The 18,190-nt window shown below is 46.8% G+C and overlaps 1 protein-coding gene across 2 annotated transcripts in view; it reads right to left on the bottom strand.

Moving 5' to 3' along the window:
• The window catches only part of LOC146775753 (uncharacterized), a 188,433-nt gene that overhangs the window by 120,616 nt on the left and 49,627 nt on the right, over positions 1-18,190 (bottom strand). Inside the window, exon 3 of one of the 2 annotated variants that reach the window (XR_014972173.1) lies at positions 17,764-17,888. The exons of the other annotated variant lie outside the window; for it this stretch is intronic. The gene's annotated coding sequence lies outside the window, so the exon portion shown is untranslated. The remainder of the gene's footprint in view (positions 1-17,763; positions 17,889-18,190) is intronic. 2 annotated transcript variants of the gene reach the window in all.

Raw genomic sequence — 18,190 nt, 5'->3', positions numbered from 1 at the left:
GGCCGTTGGGAGCTTCGGCTCTACCAACGGTACCTGTGCCCAATGACGTTGAATACGGCTCTCAGAACGGGACAGGACACGGGCAGGAAGCACACGCAGCACCTCTCCTCCGCTCCTTAGAATGTTCCTTCCGCCGCTCAACTCTCCAACGGGTCCGTGTACCTCAACCAGGCACTCCGGTAAAGATCAGAATATCCGACGCCGAGTCCCAGTGATCTTCTCCTTAAGTAGTACTCTCGGCGTTGTATAACCATGACTCTTGAGTTGCATAACACGAAAACTAGGCGTTACCCTTGGTGTTATGTAACCAGAACTCTTGAGTTGCATAAGGCACTGTTGCCGGAGGGCATTCTGGGAGTTGTAGCTCTCCTCCAAGCGCACCAGGTTCACGGCAGTGGCATCCTGGGAGGGAATCCATGTGCGGGAGGGGATTCCTGACAAGAGGTTTTGGTGTGACCAGCCTGTAGATCTTTCGTCCAGGGTTGGGAGGGGGCCGGTCCACGGGGGGGGCAGGGGGCAGGGGCCCCGGAAGGCAGACTCGCTGCTCCAGCCCCCTGAGCCAGTAGACAGCAGTGCCCTCGGCCCTTTGCGGGCCCGGGGGCAAAGGTCAAGCGACCTGAGCTTGGGGCCCGTGGGGACCAGGTGGGCAGGCATGTCCCTGGACGAAAACATCTGAGATAAGCAGTGCATTAATTAGGAGACAGAGCTTAAGTGGCAGGCGTTGTGTGCGTCCAGAGACGCAGGCCCTTGGGGTGTGTTCGGGGGGGATTGGCCCCCGGCGCACGACTTGGAGGTGAGAGTAGGGCCAGGGCCCGGCCAAGGGGCATCAGGGCCCCAAGGCAAGTGAGTTTGGGTGGTTGAGTCGAGCCACCCGCTGTCGGGGGTAGGGACGGCCGCGACGGCTACGAGACCTGATGGCGCTGGGGCCCCCTCAGGCTTGGTCGGTCTAGGGCGGGGCACAAGCCAGCGGTGGAAGCTGGTAGAGGCATAGGTGGGCCAGCGGGGCACAAGACGGCCCCTAGATGCCGGGCAGAAGCAGCAGGGGGGTCTGTGGCAGCCTGCCCTCCATCGAGGGACCGGGCATCAGCAGCACCGGAGTATGGTGATGTGCCAGGTGTGAATGGAAAAGGTTTGAAGAGAGCGGTGCGTGAGGTGCTGGGGGCGCCTGTTGAGGTGGAGCATGAGGAGCAATTGGATTATGATGATGAAAGTGATAAGCTGGAAGAGGGAGAAGTGAGGGACAGTTTGGATTGGGGGAGGGCTAAGGCAGCAACTGGATGGCTTGGTGTTTTTGCAGGCGCCACAGGCCACCACCAGTGGGAGCAAGAAGGCGAACCAGAAGATGGCGGACGCCAGAAGAAAGGATCGGGAGGCGCCCGCAAACTTATCAGGTGAGGGTGCCTGGTGGGCGGCTTGGGACGATGGCCACACAGGGGGGCGGAAGAAAGCCTGCTGGTCGGTGGGTGTGGGGGAGGGGTCTGTGCGGGACCCGGGTGGGCCTGTCAGGTTGGAAGTGGTACCTGTGGGTGGGGTCAAGCAGCTGGTAGGGGCAGGCGTCCAGATGGACAATACAGATGACGGTAAAGATGACAAAGGGGATGACAAACATAGGAAAAAGTGACAATACATGGGCCTGGCAATGGCATTGGGGTCGCATTTGAGAAGACTAAGTCACGGATATGGAAACATGAACATGTCGCTGTGTTTAAGTTATTACATAGGGAGATCCAGGCCAAGGAGGGTTCCAAGGAGTGGGAGCTGACTAGGCGGCCAAGGGTGCTGATTAAAATGGAAAATTGGACGTCGGCTTTTCTGATTTACGCGAGTATATATTGCGAGAAGCATTTGGACCGGGCTATAGCGTTGCTTAAGTATATGGACATCATCCGGAAAGCGCAGATGCATTTCGGTGGTGTCGCATGGCTCAGTTATGACGAGGAGTTTAGGGCTCGGATTAGCGTCAACCCCGATAAGCCGTGGGGTGAGGTAGATCAGGAGCTTTGGATGCAGTGGATGTCCTCCACTCAGTCATCGGCATCCACACATATGGCCAGTGGCCTTCCTGTCACGTACCAGCCTTTTCAGTCGCGCCCCGCCCAAGCAGGGGGGGGAGGCCAGAGCTCGTACACCAGAGCGGGAGGCCGGAGCACTTACGCGGGGGCCACGGGACAGTCGCTCAAGCCCACGGGGGGTAGTACAGTTGCATGCTGGAACTTCAACAAGGGTTTCTGCACTCAGCACCCCTGCAAGTTCAAGCACGAGTGCTCCAAGTGTGTAGGACACCATCCTCTTACGCAATGTTTCACGTTTGCCACACCATCTGAACAGTGGCGGGTCACAAAAGGGCGGGGGCAAGCTGGGCCCAAGGGCTCCTATACCAGTTGACGTTGCGGCCATGGGTCCGTGGCTCTCTAGGTACCCCGATAGAGAGGCCGCATTGAAGATTCATTGGGGTTTCACAGAGGGTTTTCGGCTGGGATACCAGGGCCCTCGGGAGCAGAAATGGGCGGAGAATTTGAGGTCAGCAGAGGAACTGCCAAGCGTGGTGGCAGCTAAATTGCAGAAGGAGGTGCTAGAAGGTAGGATTGTGGGCCCATTTGACCATTGGCCTGTCGCAGATCTCATTATATCACCTTTGGGAGTGGTGCCTAAGAAGGAGCCCGGGGAGTTCAGGCTGATTCATCATTTGTCCTGGCCGGAAGGGAGATCTGTCAATGATTTCATTGCTGAAGAGGATTCCAGAGTTTTGTATGCTTCGGTTGATGATGCGATCAGTTTGGTGAGGGTGTGTGGGCAGGGTGCAGAATTGGCAAAGTGTGACATAAAGTTGGCCTTTCGCCTCCTTCCCATTCACCCTGCTGATTTCTCCCTGCTGGGGATGCAGTTCAAAGGGTCCATCTTTGTTGACAAGGTCTTGCCAATGGGTTGCGGGATTTCCTGTGCTTTGTTTGAGACGTTTAGCTCCTTTCTGCAGTGGGCATTTACGTGCAGGAGCGGTCATTGTGGGGTGTCGCACTACTTGGACGATTTTCTCTTCGTCGGAAGGGCACGGTTTGGTGAGCATGAGAGGGCGCTTAGTCAGTTTCAAGTCCTAGCACAGTATTTCGGGGTTCCCTTAGCCCCGGAGAAAACAGCTGGGCCCAGTTGCTGTTTGACATTCCTAGGCATTGAGTTGGATTCAGTTGCCCGGATGGCCCGGTTACGCGAGCAGAAGGTGACAACCATGCAGGTTTTTCTGCTTCACGTGATTGGGGAGAAAAAGATCGATCTGCGATCTGTGCAAAGACTCCTGGAGTTTCTGAATTTTGCGTGCCGGGTGGTGCGTGCCGGGAGGGCTTTCTGCAGGCGTCTCGGCATAGCCATGTCGGGTGCGGTGCTCCCTCATCACAGAGTCAGGATCTCGATGGGAGTCAGGGCAGACCTTCGTGTGTGGCAGAGTTTTTTGTCTGATTTCAATGGTGTGTCACTGGATTTTGTGGATGACAAGATGGTTTGGCAGGTGTAGCTTTTCTCAGACGCCGCAGGGACTTCCGGTTTTGGGGTTTTCTGGGAATGGAGGTGGTGCGCGGAACAGTGGCCAGAGCATTGGTTGAAACAAGGCAGGAGCATTGCTTTCTTAGAATTCTTCCCACTGCTGGTTGCGCTAGAAGTATGGGGCCCGGAGTTCCAGAACAGGTCAGTATTGTTCCACGTGGACAACAGGACAGTAGTGGACTTGGTGAACAATCGGAAAGCACGAGACCTGTGTGTGTTGTGCTTGTTGCGCAGTTTAATGTTGCAATGCCTGCGTTTCAATGTGCTGTTTTGCGCGCAACATGTCCCAGGTGCAAGCAATGACATTGCGGATGCATTGTCTCGTTCGCAGTGGCAGCGTTTCAGACGTCTGGCACCGGGAGCGGAGGCTTGCAATACCAAGGTGCCGGACGGTATCTGGGCCTGGGGGGAGTGAGAGTAGTGGGCCTGGTCGAGAAATCCATAGCTAACTCTACGAGGTGCTGTTACAGGTTGGCGCGGTCTGAATTCGGCACGTTTCTTGGATGGACCAGGAAGACATGGTGCATGTCCAGACAAGGATGTGAACAGGGAGTCATTTGTTTTGTTTTGGACTGCATTGATAAGGGGTTGTCTCAGACTACGATTGCAGGAAAATTGGCGGGGATTTCTTTTTACAGCACGTTGTTTTGATCCTGCAACAAGTGATTTGTTGAGTAGAATGCTGAAAGGTTGGGGGTGTGAAAGGGGTGAGGGAGGAGGGAGGCTTCTAGGGAGGCGATTACTTTTGACCTTTTGTGGGGCCTGTTGGCTGAGTTGTCGCTTTGTTGTTATGATGAGTATGAGGTGGCAGTGTTTTGTTTGTGTATGATTTGGATGTTCTTTGGAGCTTTTCGGGTTTCTGAATTGTTGGGAGCAAGGGACAAAGCTGGTAGGGTGTATGAGGATGTGTGCTTGGATGGGACGTGTCTGGGCATTTGGTTGGGTCATTCTAAGACGGACCAGGTTGGGAGGGGTAAGTGGGTGTGGCTGGGCAAAATCGGATGCGTGGAGGCATGCCCGGTGTTGGAGTGGCGAGAGTTTTGCCGGCGGTCGCAGCAGGTAGCTGGGGAAATCTTTTGTCATGCTCCAAAAAGCAGGTGATGGCTTTTCAGTTGCTAGCGGTGGTAGAAATAGCTTTGAGGCGCTTGGGCAGGGACCCTGCTAGGTATGGGACGCATTCATTTCGTATTGGCGCAGTGACGGCAGCAGCGCTCCTGGGTTGGTCCTGGGACAAGATTCAGCTAATTGGGCGATGGAGGTCCCGCTGCTGCGAACGCTATGTGAGCAAATTAGTCAGGTGCGTGTCGTTGTGGTAGGCTGTACAGGGTGCGGGAGGGTTAGTTGGGGGTTTTGGTTCAGTGGTATTAATATTTGTTCTCTTCGTAGGTTGCATCAGGGGTCCATAAGCCAAGACGGTTACCTGGATTGTCGGACACTCGTTTGTACACTGGGCAACGAAATATGCGTACAGGCAGGTGTACGGTCATAGCCTGGGCCTGAAGAAGCAGTCACCATGAAGTACACTGGTGGGGTAAGAGTGGGATGTGCTGGGGAGCCTTGTTGCCATGGCTGACGAAAAAGGTGGCTCAAAGAGGCTGCACGGACATGTTGGTTATCCACCTGGGGGAGAATGATTTAATCAAGCAATTCAGAGTGTCCCTGCTACATTTGATGCAACGGGATCTTGAAGCCATGAGGATTAATCTGGCAGGCGCCTGTATTGTATGGACTGAGTTTGCGCCGAGAAGGACTTGGAGTGGGACACTGAAGCCCCTGCAGTTGAAAAAGCGAGGCGTAAATTGAATCGAGCGATGAGAGTTTTTTGCGGGAACCACGGTATTAAAGTGATTGCTCATGTGGGATTGCGGCTTGAAGAGCCATTGCTTTTTCGAGATGATGGAGTGCACCTTTCGCACATGGGTAACGCATACTACATGATGGAAATGAGGGATGTTATTAGTAATCTGTGGAATGAGTCCATTTAGTGCCGTCGATTTTGAGAGCGAAAGGTGCACTGATGCAAGGTGGGGCAGGTAACCGCCCTTCGGGGGTTCCCTGGTTGGCAGTACTTTGGAGGGGTGGGGAGTCTATAATGGGCATGCTCACCCCTCCGGGGAGGAAGATGCAGGTGCATGATGGGGGTGCGGCATGCAAGAGTGCGACGGCTCGAGATGCTGGAGGAGGTTGAAAGATAAGTTAGGAAGCGAATGGAAGAAGGGAAGAGGTTGCTGAGTGAATTGGGAGAGAGTAACTGGAGTGGGTGAATTGCGGATGGATGAACGATCTGAGTTTGGGGATTGGTATATCTTATTGATGTTTGGGTTAAAGTATTGTTGTCAACCCTGTCCTAATAAAATGGCCTTTTACGCTAACATACAGCGTGGAGTGGTTATTGCATGATCCGGCCCCCCGGGGCAAGTAGGGTCGGCAGGCCAGTCTTCCCCCGGGGTGTTTGAGCAAGACCAGAGGACAGGGTGTAGTTAGGGGGTCAGGGGGTGGGTTTAGGGGTGGGGTTACAGGTAAGGTTTTATAGAGGGCAGGAGAGGAAGTTCCAGCCTCTTCCTGCTCTCAGCGCCATTAGGGAAGGGTCCAGTTTAGTTTTGGACCACCCTCCCACCCTGCATGTTTTCAGGAGTGGGAACGGGTATTTACCCAGAATAGCGTGCCAGTTTAGGACAGGTTGAGAGTGGTGCGGGCAGTATTTTGGAGGGGTGGGGAGTCTATGATGGGCATACGCGCCCCTCCGGGGAAGGGGAAGCAGGTGCATGATGGGGGTGCGACATGCAAGAGTGCGACGGCTGGAGATGCGGGAGGAGGTTGAAAGATAAGTGAGGAAGCGAATTGGAAGAAGGGAAGAGGTTGCTGTGTGAATTGGGAGAGAGTAACTGGAGTGGGTGAATGGCAGATGGATGAAAGATCTGAGTTTGAGGATTGGTATATGTTATTGATGTTTGGGTTAAATTATTGTTGTCAACCCTGTCCTAATAAAATGGCCTTTTACGCTAACATACAGCGTGGAGTGGTTATTGCGCGAGCAACCTTTAAAAAAAAAGAAGTTTGCTATACAACAGATAAACAAAGTAAGCGTAAGAGTGCGTGATTGGCTGGTGCTCCTTAGCGTTGACCGGAAGGGAGGTATCAGCTGCGAGAGCGACTTAGGATGCAGCAAAGAAGAGCAACGGCGGACGGAACCAATGATAAGTAGCAGGTAGAAATAAAGTGGGTTTGCTGACTACACAAGGTCTTGTAGGCAGCACATGCACGCTGATGCTCGACCTAATGAATCTTCACAGGTGACTTGAAAACTAGGGCTGATCAGGCAAATGTAGAAAGGCCAAAAGGGCAACAAGTAACCATTAATGGTCCCTATAACAAAGCCTTGGTGGCTCAGGGACAAAACAAAAAGAAACATATCCGACAACTTAGACTGAAGCGGGTTGGTGCTTCAGTCCTTGCCAGGGGTGGCTTTAGAGCAGTGTGATCCATGCAGCCACACTGGGCACTGACCTGGAAGGGGTTTACTGACCTCAGGTAGGTGTGCTGTGTTTAGCAATAACTTACGATTTGAAGGCAGTTGATGCACAGTTCCTTGTGCATTCAGATTTCCTGCAGCAATAAAAATGTCAAGATAGTTCTTGTGATAAATATTACTTCTAGAGAGAGGGACGGGACTTTTGTCAAGTGGCAGTTCTGACCAGTGGTGTCCACTATTCACTGGGGGTGACGGGGAGAGGGGATGGAGAGGGTTGTACATATAAAAACCCCACTAACCTTCATGCCGGCCACCCGGCCGAACTCAGCATCTCGATCTGCTTGTTGCCGCCGCTACCTCTGCTCCTGGAAGCAGGAACAGGAAGCACCCAGGCTTCTGACTCCCCTAACCAATCACAGTGCTGCAATGCAGCACTGTGATTGGTCTGAGCGCCAAACCACGGCGCTCAAGCAGGGAATGGGAGCCTGGGGCATGTTCTGCACCCCGGCTGTAATGCAGCCTGGGTGCAGAACATGCAAAGTGCACATGACAGTTTGGCTGGCCCGAGAGGGCCGGTCAAAGTGTCATTGCACACCTTGGAGTGGGCAAACCACTCCTCCCCTACCCTGCTCTGGCAGTCCAGCCCATCCCTGCACCAGAAAAGGAAAACTAAAATGATAATAACGCTAGTTATTATCATTTTAGTTTTCTTTAACTACTGCTCACAGAGCAGTGGGGCGACACTCCTCCGCCTTAACGGAGGAGCTGCCACTAGTTTTGACTCACCATAAAGTAGTGCAAAGGGTTAATATGCCTGCTGCAAAGAACAGATCTGTATTTAAAGTGGATAGTTGAGTGGATTAGTAAAGCCAGCCTTAAACAGCACTTTAAAACAAATCAAATGTATGTGACAGAGGGGCTACGGAGAGATCTGGGGCCCTTTTGCCGGGTGGTAGCGAGGGAATATGAGGAGGAGCTCATGGGGGGGGGGGGGGGCCTAAATTTGTTTTCGCACCGGGCACCACCTGTGCTAAAGCTGGCCCTGGTCCTTGCATCAAGTAACAAACTTGGCCCAACAGCCGGAATAGATGCACTTGGTGGAAGGTTGGCGAGTCAGCAGTATCACATCAACTACTTTTAATGGCAGAATATATCCACTCAACTGGTTCAACTTAATTTCCATGGCAAAGGTGTAGATTGTGGAGGTTCAGATGTCGAACCTTCCCTATTACTAAGACAGCTGACCCTCCTGAAGAGGAAGCCAGAGTGGAGGACAGATGCTCTGATTCAGCATTTTGGAGTACCACACTCTTCAAGCCCAATCTGGAACTATCAGGAGGAGTTGAGTCTGGTTCCTCCTGATCTTCTCCCGAGCTCAAGGGATCTGATGCACAGATGGGAACGCATAGAGCAGGTTGGAATCCCACTGATGGTAGAAGCATCTCCCAGAGAGCCCCTGGTGATAAACTTGAGGGTGCAAACGTTTTGACACCGAGTTTTTCTCTGTAGTAGCAAAAAGATCTGCCCATGGCATGCCCTACTTGACAAACATGTTTTAAACCATCTCTGGATGCTGAAACTACTTTTGTTCAGCAAGATGACACCTGCTAAACTCATCTGCTCTGATATTGAGAGAACTCACCAGAGGACAGATAATCAAGGCTATTCTGTGAATGGGCTACAATCACAGGGATGGTGGCGTGCTGGGGCAGCAGGCCACCATGTCTGTTTTTGATTTTTAAATATAGCAACAGTTTTTTTTCAAATGCAGCCCATTTCCTTAAAAGAGAACCGGATGCGTTTAAGGGAAAAAAATGAAAAGTTTCCATCAAACATTATTCTTCCATAACATAATCAGCAACCCAATGCATTTCGGGTCAAAAGCGAGACCCTTCGTCAGGGGTCATCCTTCAAGGTTGTAGAAAACAAAATAGCAAGGGTCTAAACTACACACAGTCCATAATTTTTAACATCAAACAAATGCCCAAGTCAATATCACCATCAACACTTCACCGTAACACACTCGCGTGCATGTTCGTCTATGACAGTAAGAAGTGTCGTCTTCCGTGTAAACCACACCACCTAAAAGTGCATTTAGAGCTCGCTGTACAATTACATGCCAAATAGTGCTTAAACAAATGAAAAAGTGTAATACAATATTAAAACAAATTCCACGAGACACCATCGTCCCATTTCTACATATTCATACGAGTATGACGCGCTCGCATGCATGTAAGTCTATGTCAGTAAGAAGTGTCGTCTTCCATGTAAACCACACAACCTAAAAGTGCATTTAGCGCTCGCTGTACAATTACATGCCATATAGTGCTTAAACAAATGAAAAAGTGTAATACAATATTAAAACAAATTCCACGAGACACCATTGTCTCGTTTCTACATATTCATACGAGTATGACGCGCTCAAGTGCGCTGCTTCTAAACAACACAAAAGTATACCGGTAACGATCACACATCGTGGATGTGAGTACGTACATCGTATTGTGAAATACTTATGATACCATGCTTCGTAAGAGCAAAATGATAACGGAGCTGTTGCTTAGTGAAGTGCCGTCGACCGCAAAGTCACGAACAGCGGAAAATGAATACCAGGCGGAAATGACGTAACCATTTAAACCCATAGTAGCTCATCGTGTCTTAAATCTACAGAGCACGACGTGCTGTGATTATCTAAGTGAGCCGAAAAAATAGAAAGTGAAATAATGAAAACGCTGTGTAATGTCAAACATTATGTGATTCGAGTGAGCCACGCTAAACCAAGTCATAAAAATAAGCACAAATCAAGCCTGTATAAATCCCTAAGGCTGAGAAACAGAACGAACAGTTGTCAATAAAGTTGCTATTGTATCACATGATGTGCGAGTTCCTAGATGCACTGCTTAAAAACACATCCCATCCAAAGACGAACGGATGTGAATAGCATTATATTCAACTGTTATAATAATAATAATCTTTATTTAGATATAACACAGATATCTTTAAAAGAATTTACAAAATTCACAGTTAAAAAGAAAACCATCTGTTTTAAAATACGGTACACTGTTATATGTTACGCTGACTATAAAAATACAACATACATATTAAAAACAAGGCAGTGTTCTGTGGAATGGGATTAGATGTATTGATCTATCACTTTGCAGAGCATGATAAACATTTCATTTCTTCTTCTCTAAAATTTTATTAACAAATCCTGTTTTGCATGAGGTTATGATATACTTGTTGAATAAAAGTTATTAAACCCAGGTTTAAGTCTTTGTTTTCAGGGTTCAGAGCCACAATAATGGCTTGCCTACATGTCCGTACACCCATCCTATTCCACTCTACTTTAAGTTTGCACCTGCGTTGGGAATTAAAAGCTGGACAAAGACAAACTACATGTATCAGGGTTTCTGCTGTCTTGCCGCACCCTCTGCAGATTACATTTTCCGCCATACGTCGCCAGGGGGGCAGATCTTGCAAAAAACACCAGTCACCCATCCTGATTGCCATAAAGCTGCGTTTTAAGTACAGTGAATATGTGCAAGACAGATAAGTTGCAGGGGCTAGCCGTCTGTAAGAATTTACAAGAGCCCAAGCATGACTAAGTTTGGTAAAGAGTGCCTTATCCATTATGAGAGAACTCATTCTCACACATTTTTTGATGGCAATTTTGAATGCTACCCGGCTGGGGTTGAGGGCCCATAGCTCACTCGCCGACATTTGATGGATGTAGTCCTTAAAAAGACAACCAAACGTACCTCCAGGGTTTTTCTGGGTGATTTCCAACCAGACTAAAGATTCTAGTGTGCCTGAGTCCGCTTGTCTCAGTTTGTGACAGAGATTTAGATATGTACCAATGTTAGAAACATCATAATTCAATATCCCCAGCTCAAGTCTTACCTGAGCTGGAGATGCGGAGTTTGGCAAGTGGAGTACCTTTTTATAGATTTTGGTTGTATGTTGATTTAAGGCAGTGTTCAACTTGCCCCTGAATATCTCTATGCCATATGATAGGGTAGGGCCGATTTTTGCTCTCAGAACTTCTAAGAGTGGTAAAAGAGTTGGACCAGAGATATTTTTCGAGAGTTTTGCTAGTGATACAGCAAGGGTTATAGCTTTGATTGTGAGCTCGTTACGATGTTTAGTAAGATTACCTCTAGAGTCCAAGTGGACACCTAGGTACTCAACTGTTGATACACTCAGACATTGTTTGTGCAAAACTACTGAGTGACTCCGTTTGTGAAACAGCCTAAAAAAATCAGATCATTTTGCCCCATGTGATGTGCCAACACATCTATGTTCATTAATCTGGAAATACGTCGAACCATTTCCGGTGGCAATATTCAAGACAACAGTCAATGCCAGAAAAAGTTACATTGATTCAAAAATTACAAATTAACTACATAAAATGCAAATGGTACAGTATCTCAGTAAACATCAATTGCAGTCACAAAAAGCAATTACATTTGAGTCTATCATTCAACCCTTGCGGTTGCATGTCTTGTAGTTTTTTTATCCAAAAAAGCTCAGCTCTTGCTAGCATTTTTAGCATTTCGGGTCAAAAGCGAGACCCTTCGTCAGGGGTCATCCTTCAAGGTTCTAGAAAACAAAAGAGCCGGGGTCTAAACTACACACAGTCCATAATTTTTAACATCAAACAAATGCCCAAGTCACTATCACCATCAACACTTCACCGTAACGCACTCACGTGTGTGTTCGTCCTACAGACTTGCATACAATTATTTACCAGTTGCCTCTGGACTAGGCATCAGGCGTAGATGCACATTGCATTACGATTATCTTGTTTAATTTTGGTTTACCAGATTAATCAAGTGTGAGTGCATATTGGCAACATTGTTTGAATACGCTCATTTCCCACATACAACATCTGGGGAATTTTTTATCACCCTTGTCTTTCAATTTGATTTGGAGTTCGCCAATGAACTTTGCTCCCCAACAATACAATTTAAGAGTACATTTAATGGCAGAGGATGTGGTTCCATAATCTATTTTATTTTAGTTACGAAGCGCAATTCAAGTAGGGTGTGCAACCTTTGAAACCCACTCTAATGCAATGAGTGATCATTTCCCAATAAGATTATCTTTCCTTTTATTGAGCTCTGCTTCCAGCAAGAAGACCCCAGTGGATCAATTTCCCTTCAACATCTCACTTAACAGATTAACCGGGTAAAAGAAGTCATTTACTGTGGAATTTAAGAAAAGACAGCAGAAGGCACAGGGGTGGTTTGACTCTTTTTGCAGTAAAGCTCATGTAAATCTAAAGAAAGCACTACACAGGCAGGATAGATCCCAAAGTGATATAAAACTAGCGAGAAGTGCCTATAGATCTGCGCTGAAAGACCGTAAGGAGACACTAATAGCTGAGGAGTGGCGGGCCTTGCATGATGCCTGTGAGCGTAGAGATAATAATAGCTTTTGGAAGGTGGTTAACACACCCTTCCTAGCCTCAAGAGACTTACCATCAATAGAAATAGCAATTAGTGAGGTAACATGGGTGGAGCATTTTACTACCCTATATAATGATGAGAAACAGGGCCGGAACCTTCCAGAAACAGATTCCCGTTTAGAGTCCGACCAGATCTGTACGTTCCCTCTGGATCTATGTTTTTCTTTGGATGATGTTATAAGTTCTATAAATGCCAGTGAAGCGGGTAAAGACCCCGGTCCGGATGGAGTCCCTGTGGACGTGTATAAATCTAATTTCTCGCTCTGGGGTCCATTATTAACCCATGTTTCAACAGCCTGCTGCCAGCAGGGCCTTATTCCCTCTTGGTCCGATTCGATAGTGGTCCCGATATTCAAAAAGGGGGATCGTAATAATCCTACTTGTTACCAGCCTATCTCCCTTCTGGACTCCTTTCTTAAAGTAACTAGGCATGTCATTTTAAATAGGCTGCAGACTTAGGCGGAAGATAGAGGGGTTGTCTCTAATCTGCAATATGGTTTCAGCCAGGGCCTAGGGACCATAGAACAGGGGCTAAATGTAAGCCTTGTGATAGGTAAATATACGCAGGCCAAGCAAGGAAAATTATTTTTAGCCTTTGTGGATCTTAGCTCCGTGTTTGATTGTGTGAGACATGATAGACTTTGGAGCTTATTAAAGGATATGGGTGTGGATCCTTCCCTTATACATTTTAAGAGGCAGCTTTATAAAGATGCAGGTGCAAGGGTCCGGTTCGAAACACAGGGCGAATGCACAGCTAAATTCCCAATTAGTAAAGGTTTGAGGCAAGGTTGTGTGCTCACCCCTTTCCATTTAACCTTATATATTAACAGCCTTGGCCAATTTTTAACCGATCAATGTCAGGATCTCCCTTTTACTAATAAGCATCCAGTTCCCGCACTGTTCTATGCAGATGATGCAGTTTTAACGGCCCGTACTTAATTAGGCTTGCAGAGAGTTTTAACCAGTTTTACCATGTTTATGGACTTGAGGGGCTTGAAAATGAACACATCTAAAACTCACATAATGAAATGTGGCAAGAATAGTGCTAAATGCCGCAATATTTTTATCGGCAACACTAAAGTAGAATGCATTAATAGCTTCCCATATTTAGGCATCCATTTTGACTATTGGGGGACTTGGTCCCCCGCAGTGCTTGTGAGGAAATTGCTGTTCTCTAGGGCTACTGGTGCTCTGACCAATTTTGCTAGAAGATTGTGCAGGAGACCTGTGCCAGAATTAGTACAAATTTATAAAGCCAAGTGCCTCTCTACAGCCATGTATGGGGCATGCATCTGGGACCACACGGACGCTCAGCCGTTACAATTGATAGAGAACGCATTCACAAGATATTTATTGGCTGTTCCCAATAGCACGGCTAATTTTATTTGCCACTCTGAACTTGGTTTGCCGTATATTTCAGATCAGGAAAAAATCAAACCAATCTTGATGTGGCATAAGGTGTGGGCCTCCGCAAATATTAACTTCAATCGTGATGTTGTCAACAACTGCCTAAAGTTGTGTAGGGTGTCCGTTATCCCCTGGCTAAATTATACTAAAAAATTCATGAGTGACATTGGACACCCTGAATATTTTGACAGGCCTGACAGCATTGTAGCAATCTCGAGAAAGACACTTGAAAGCAGGCTGTCTAGCACATTTACAATCTATTAGACTCTCTCTAGAGGTTGTTAAACCTACAGTCCTGGACAATCAGTTGATGCTATCATGCCACGGTATTCAGCCCTATCTAGTGTGTGTACCTGGGAGCTACGACAGAATGCTGTTAACTTGCTTTCGTTTGAGGTCTTTTTATAGACTTACAAGTTTCCCAATTACCAATGATTGGTCTAAAAACTGGGGTGCTTGTCTATGTGATGACACATCACAACAATCTACACTGCATAGCACTCTATTTTGTAAGTTTTATTCTCTCCCAAAAAAAGATTTTTAGTACTGGTTTTAAAAACCTTGGGTTTGAGACAATGTCGCACAGTGTTTCTGGTGTTACAAGTTTTAGAAGATGAAATGTTTATGCTGTCCATTGTTACTTATTTGAAATGTGTTATTAATTTTAGGAAAACAATGTGGAATATGAGCCCTGATTCTAAAAGAGAGTTCTACTTGATCAGATGATGTGCAAATGTTTTGGATCATGCATTTATAGAGAAATATCTGCATGAATTTGGTTGGGAAGAGACTGCTGGAGTGCTAAATCCTACTAAATTTCTAAAACCTATACCCATAGAATTTACACGTACATGTACTTGCATAATATTTGCTACAAAAAGATTTCCCTGTCGATATGCTCTTCTAAAATGTTCAACATTCTGCAAATGTACCACAAGTGATTGTCGAAACAAAAAAATAAAGTGAACTATGAAAATGTGTAGAAAACAGGAGCGATACATTTTTTTAATCTTATTTAGATCATGAGCATTGTTTGGGATATACATAAAAGGATTAAAAATGGTGGAAGGGTTACTCTGAGGAGTTATTTTCTTTCTCTATAGGACTACTTGACCCCCAAAACCTGAGTTTTTACACCACAATGAAGTATATAAGTCTCCTGGTTCCTGAAATATTATATCATCACTGCAACACCTCCACTATTTTTAAAAATGGTGCCCAGAAAAATTTGGAACAGATCAGCGATGTCTACCTAGGCTAAATTACTTCTCTAATGATCCAAAAACACAAATCAAAAATGAAAATCTCTAGACAACAATTGTTTTATGGAGGTATATCAGGAGGCCGGGATTATAAATGGAGTTACAATTTTTCTGTATCTTGATGATCAAAGATTATCGTAGTTGGTAACAACACAACATTCTAGGAGCAGATCAGTTGGCCTCCCTCCCTAGGAGAACGTCCATCCCCAGGCTGGAATTTGAGAGCCTAGGGATTGCTCTGGACAAGCATCTCTCCATGGCTTCCCAAGTGAAGTGGGTAGCTGGCTTGTTCATGTGGACATGTGTCCTTTATAGATGTTGGTGTAACGTGCCCAGAGAGGGCACCACATTAGAATCACAACGGTCATGATATAGCCCAATAATTTTAAGTTATGCGGTGCCCATTTAGGGCGAAATAGAAAGGTCTCTTCTGATAGAGCAATATGATTCCATGAGCTCAGTGTTTAGAAATGCATGCTCCAATATGGCCGAAACGCAATCATGTAGACGTCTGTCCGTCATTCATGTTGATGAAATGTTTAATCTATCAATTTTTTATTTATTGACGTCTTCTCGAGGCCTTTGAGAAAGGCGGTAGCCGAAACGCGTCTCCGTGTACTATCACCCTAAGAAAATCTGGGTGAACTGCTCCCGGGATTGAATGTTGTTCATTTGACATCCAGGAAAGCCTTTCTATTAGAGAGCATTGAATAAATAAAACCCCAACCCTTATTCTAAGACGAGAGTATTTCATGTGTTTCATTTTATAAAGTGAAACCCCTTTTTAGGTGTTTTTATCTTATGTCTCCTGCTTCGTCGTGCTTGAGCCATCGTGTGGGAGTGGTATTTTGGGAGGGTGAAGCAAGACACCAGATGTCCAGATGGTCAAAGTTGAAGTGGAGTTGGAGCTGAATCGAATCCCACGACGAATCTGAGGACCCACCCAAAGGTAAGTTCTTAAGTACTCTAAGGAAAAGGGTTGATATGATTCAGGGTTCCCTTCCACGGGAGGGGTTGGACTGTGGGGTGGATACTCCCATTTCCTTTGTCCAGTTTTGCACCAGAGCAGGAGCCAACGGCTCCTTGAGCTGGTTTGAACTTGACTATGCAAGGAGTGCACCAAATGTACCCCTCAAGCAGACTGAGTGGCACTGGCAAGCGCCCCCACCAAGCGCCCCCACCCAGCCCTAATGCACTAAACCCTGCCTGGGAGGTGGTCACACCTCCCTGTGACAGGATACCTATTGTTCTGCCTTCCCCTGCTCACGCTTGGCTCAGCAGCAGGAGGGCAGAATCGAGTCTCAGATCAGCAGCAGTCATGTCGTGCTGTCCGGGTCTAGAAGACTGGTAGCGGGAACACTGAGGGCCTTCCAGAGGAGCTGTACAGTGCATGGCATCATACCTCCCACACTGTTTATGGTGTGGGGATACCAAACATGCCAGGGTTCGTTACAGCCAGTTTAGAGATGGTCATCGCGTAATGACGCATGACATCTCTATGTATCATAATGGTTGATTCTCATACAACAGGGGAGAATGGACTCTGCAGCTTATAGTGGTGTCCTGCTCATGCAGGGGCACCCTCACACTTAGAACCGAGCACCCTGCTTTCAGGATTGAAAAGGCCTGCTTTAGGGGTGACTTATAGGTTTTAAGTGCAGTGACCTCAGATAGAGGGAATCCTATATCTGTCGTAAGTGGTCCTAGCACCAGCTTACACAGGCTACAATGGCAGGCCTGTAGTTACTGTTTGAGTGGTCTCCTATGGGTGGCATAATACATGCTTCGGCCCTTGGGGGATCCCAGATGTACCTATGCACTAGGGACTTATAAAGATACATCAGTATCCAATCTGGGATGTACCTAAGTACTACCATAACTAATTTAGGGGGGAAAGCACGGAGGCTGGGGTCCTGGTTAGCAGGATCCCAGTCAGAACCAGCACAGCACCAGGCAAAAAGTGGGGGTAACCATAAAAGCAAATCCTACTTTCCTACAGGTAGTTTTTACGTTGGATACCAAGGCTGTTCCATAGGTTAATGGACCTTTTCACTTATAGCTGGAGATTATTGTCACAGACTTGCAGTTAGATGCCTCTCAGATTCCCTCTTCCTTGGATGTCAGAAAAACTTTACCTATCTATTTAGACCGCACTAAAGAATTCTGGCTAGCAAATTCACTATTCATTTCTTATGGTTCGGCAAACAAGGGTAAAATGCTACCTCATAAACTATCAATAGATGGGTTCGTCAGGCCGTTTCATGGCCTATAAGATAGTAGGAGAGTCCCCTAAATATACCATTCAAGAAAGATCTTCTAGCTCAGAGTCAGCATCCTGGACAGAAGTAGGAAGTGAGTCCCTACAGAAACTATTTAGAGCTGCTACATGGTCATGGCACCAGACAGTCATAAAACAGTATGGATTTAATCCATCTGATACAAATTAATGTAATGTTGCTTATATGGTGTTGAAATCAGCAATAAATCAGTTCTCAATTAAATAAAGTTCATTTTGCTGCATCAGTGGATTGTCGGTGCAAGTTATGGAAGCTTGGTAAATCCTCATTCATTGAGGACTGGGACAAGGCGGACAAAGATGAGGGGGTAATGAACAAATTGCTTACCCCAATTCGCAGTTGTCCTTGTCCCAGTCCACGTCTCTCTCCTTTCCATGGTTACACCTTTAATCATTGAGTTGTGTAATATACAGGAGGTAGGTTAGGAGTCAGGGACACGGTGCTAGTCCTATCTAATGGAAATAGAAGATACACATAAGAATATGTGATAATTGATCCCATAGCGCACTTAAAACTTTGACTGAGGCGGGAATGCCTCATTCAGTAAGAACTGGGACATGGAAGACTCAAATTTAGGTAAGGAAGATTGCCAGTAAGTAAGTGGTTCATTACTCTGACCACCATTACTTCTACACTTCATTACTTCTACCCCATCATGCTGCTCAACTAATACCAACCAATACTGAGCGTGTCCTTAAACTAGGTTCAACAAATGAAAAGCTGTGGAATTAATAGATACTAGCACAAGCTACAC

Source organism: Triturus cristatus, chromosome 12 (assembly GCF_964204655.1).
Source record: "Triturus cristatus chromosome 12, aTriCri1.1, whole genome shotgun sequence".
Lineage (NCBI taxonomy): Eukaryota > Metazoa > Chordata > Amphibia > Caudata > Salamandridae > Triturus > Triturus cristatus.
This window is presented reverse-complemented; position numbering and strand designations above follow the sequence as displayed.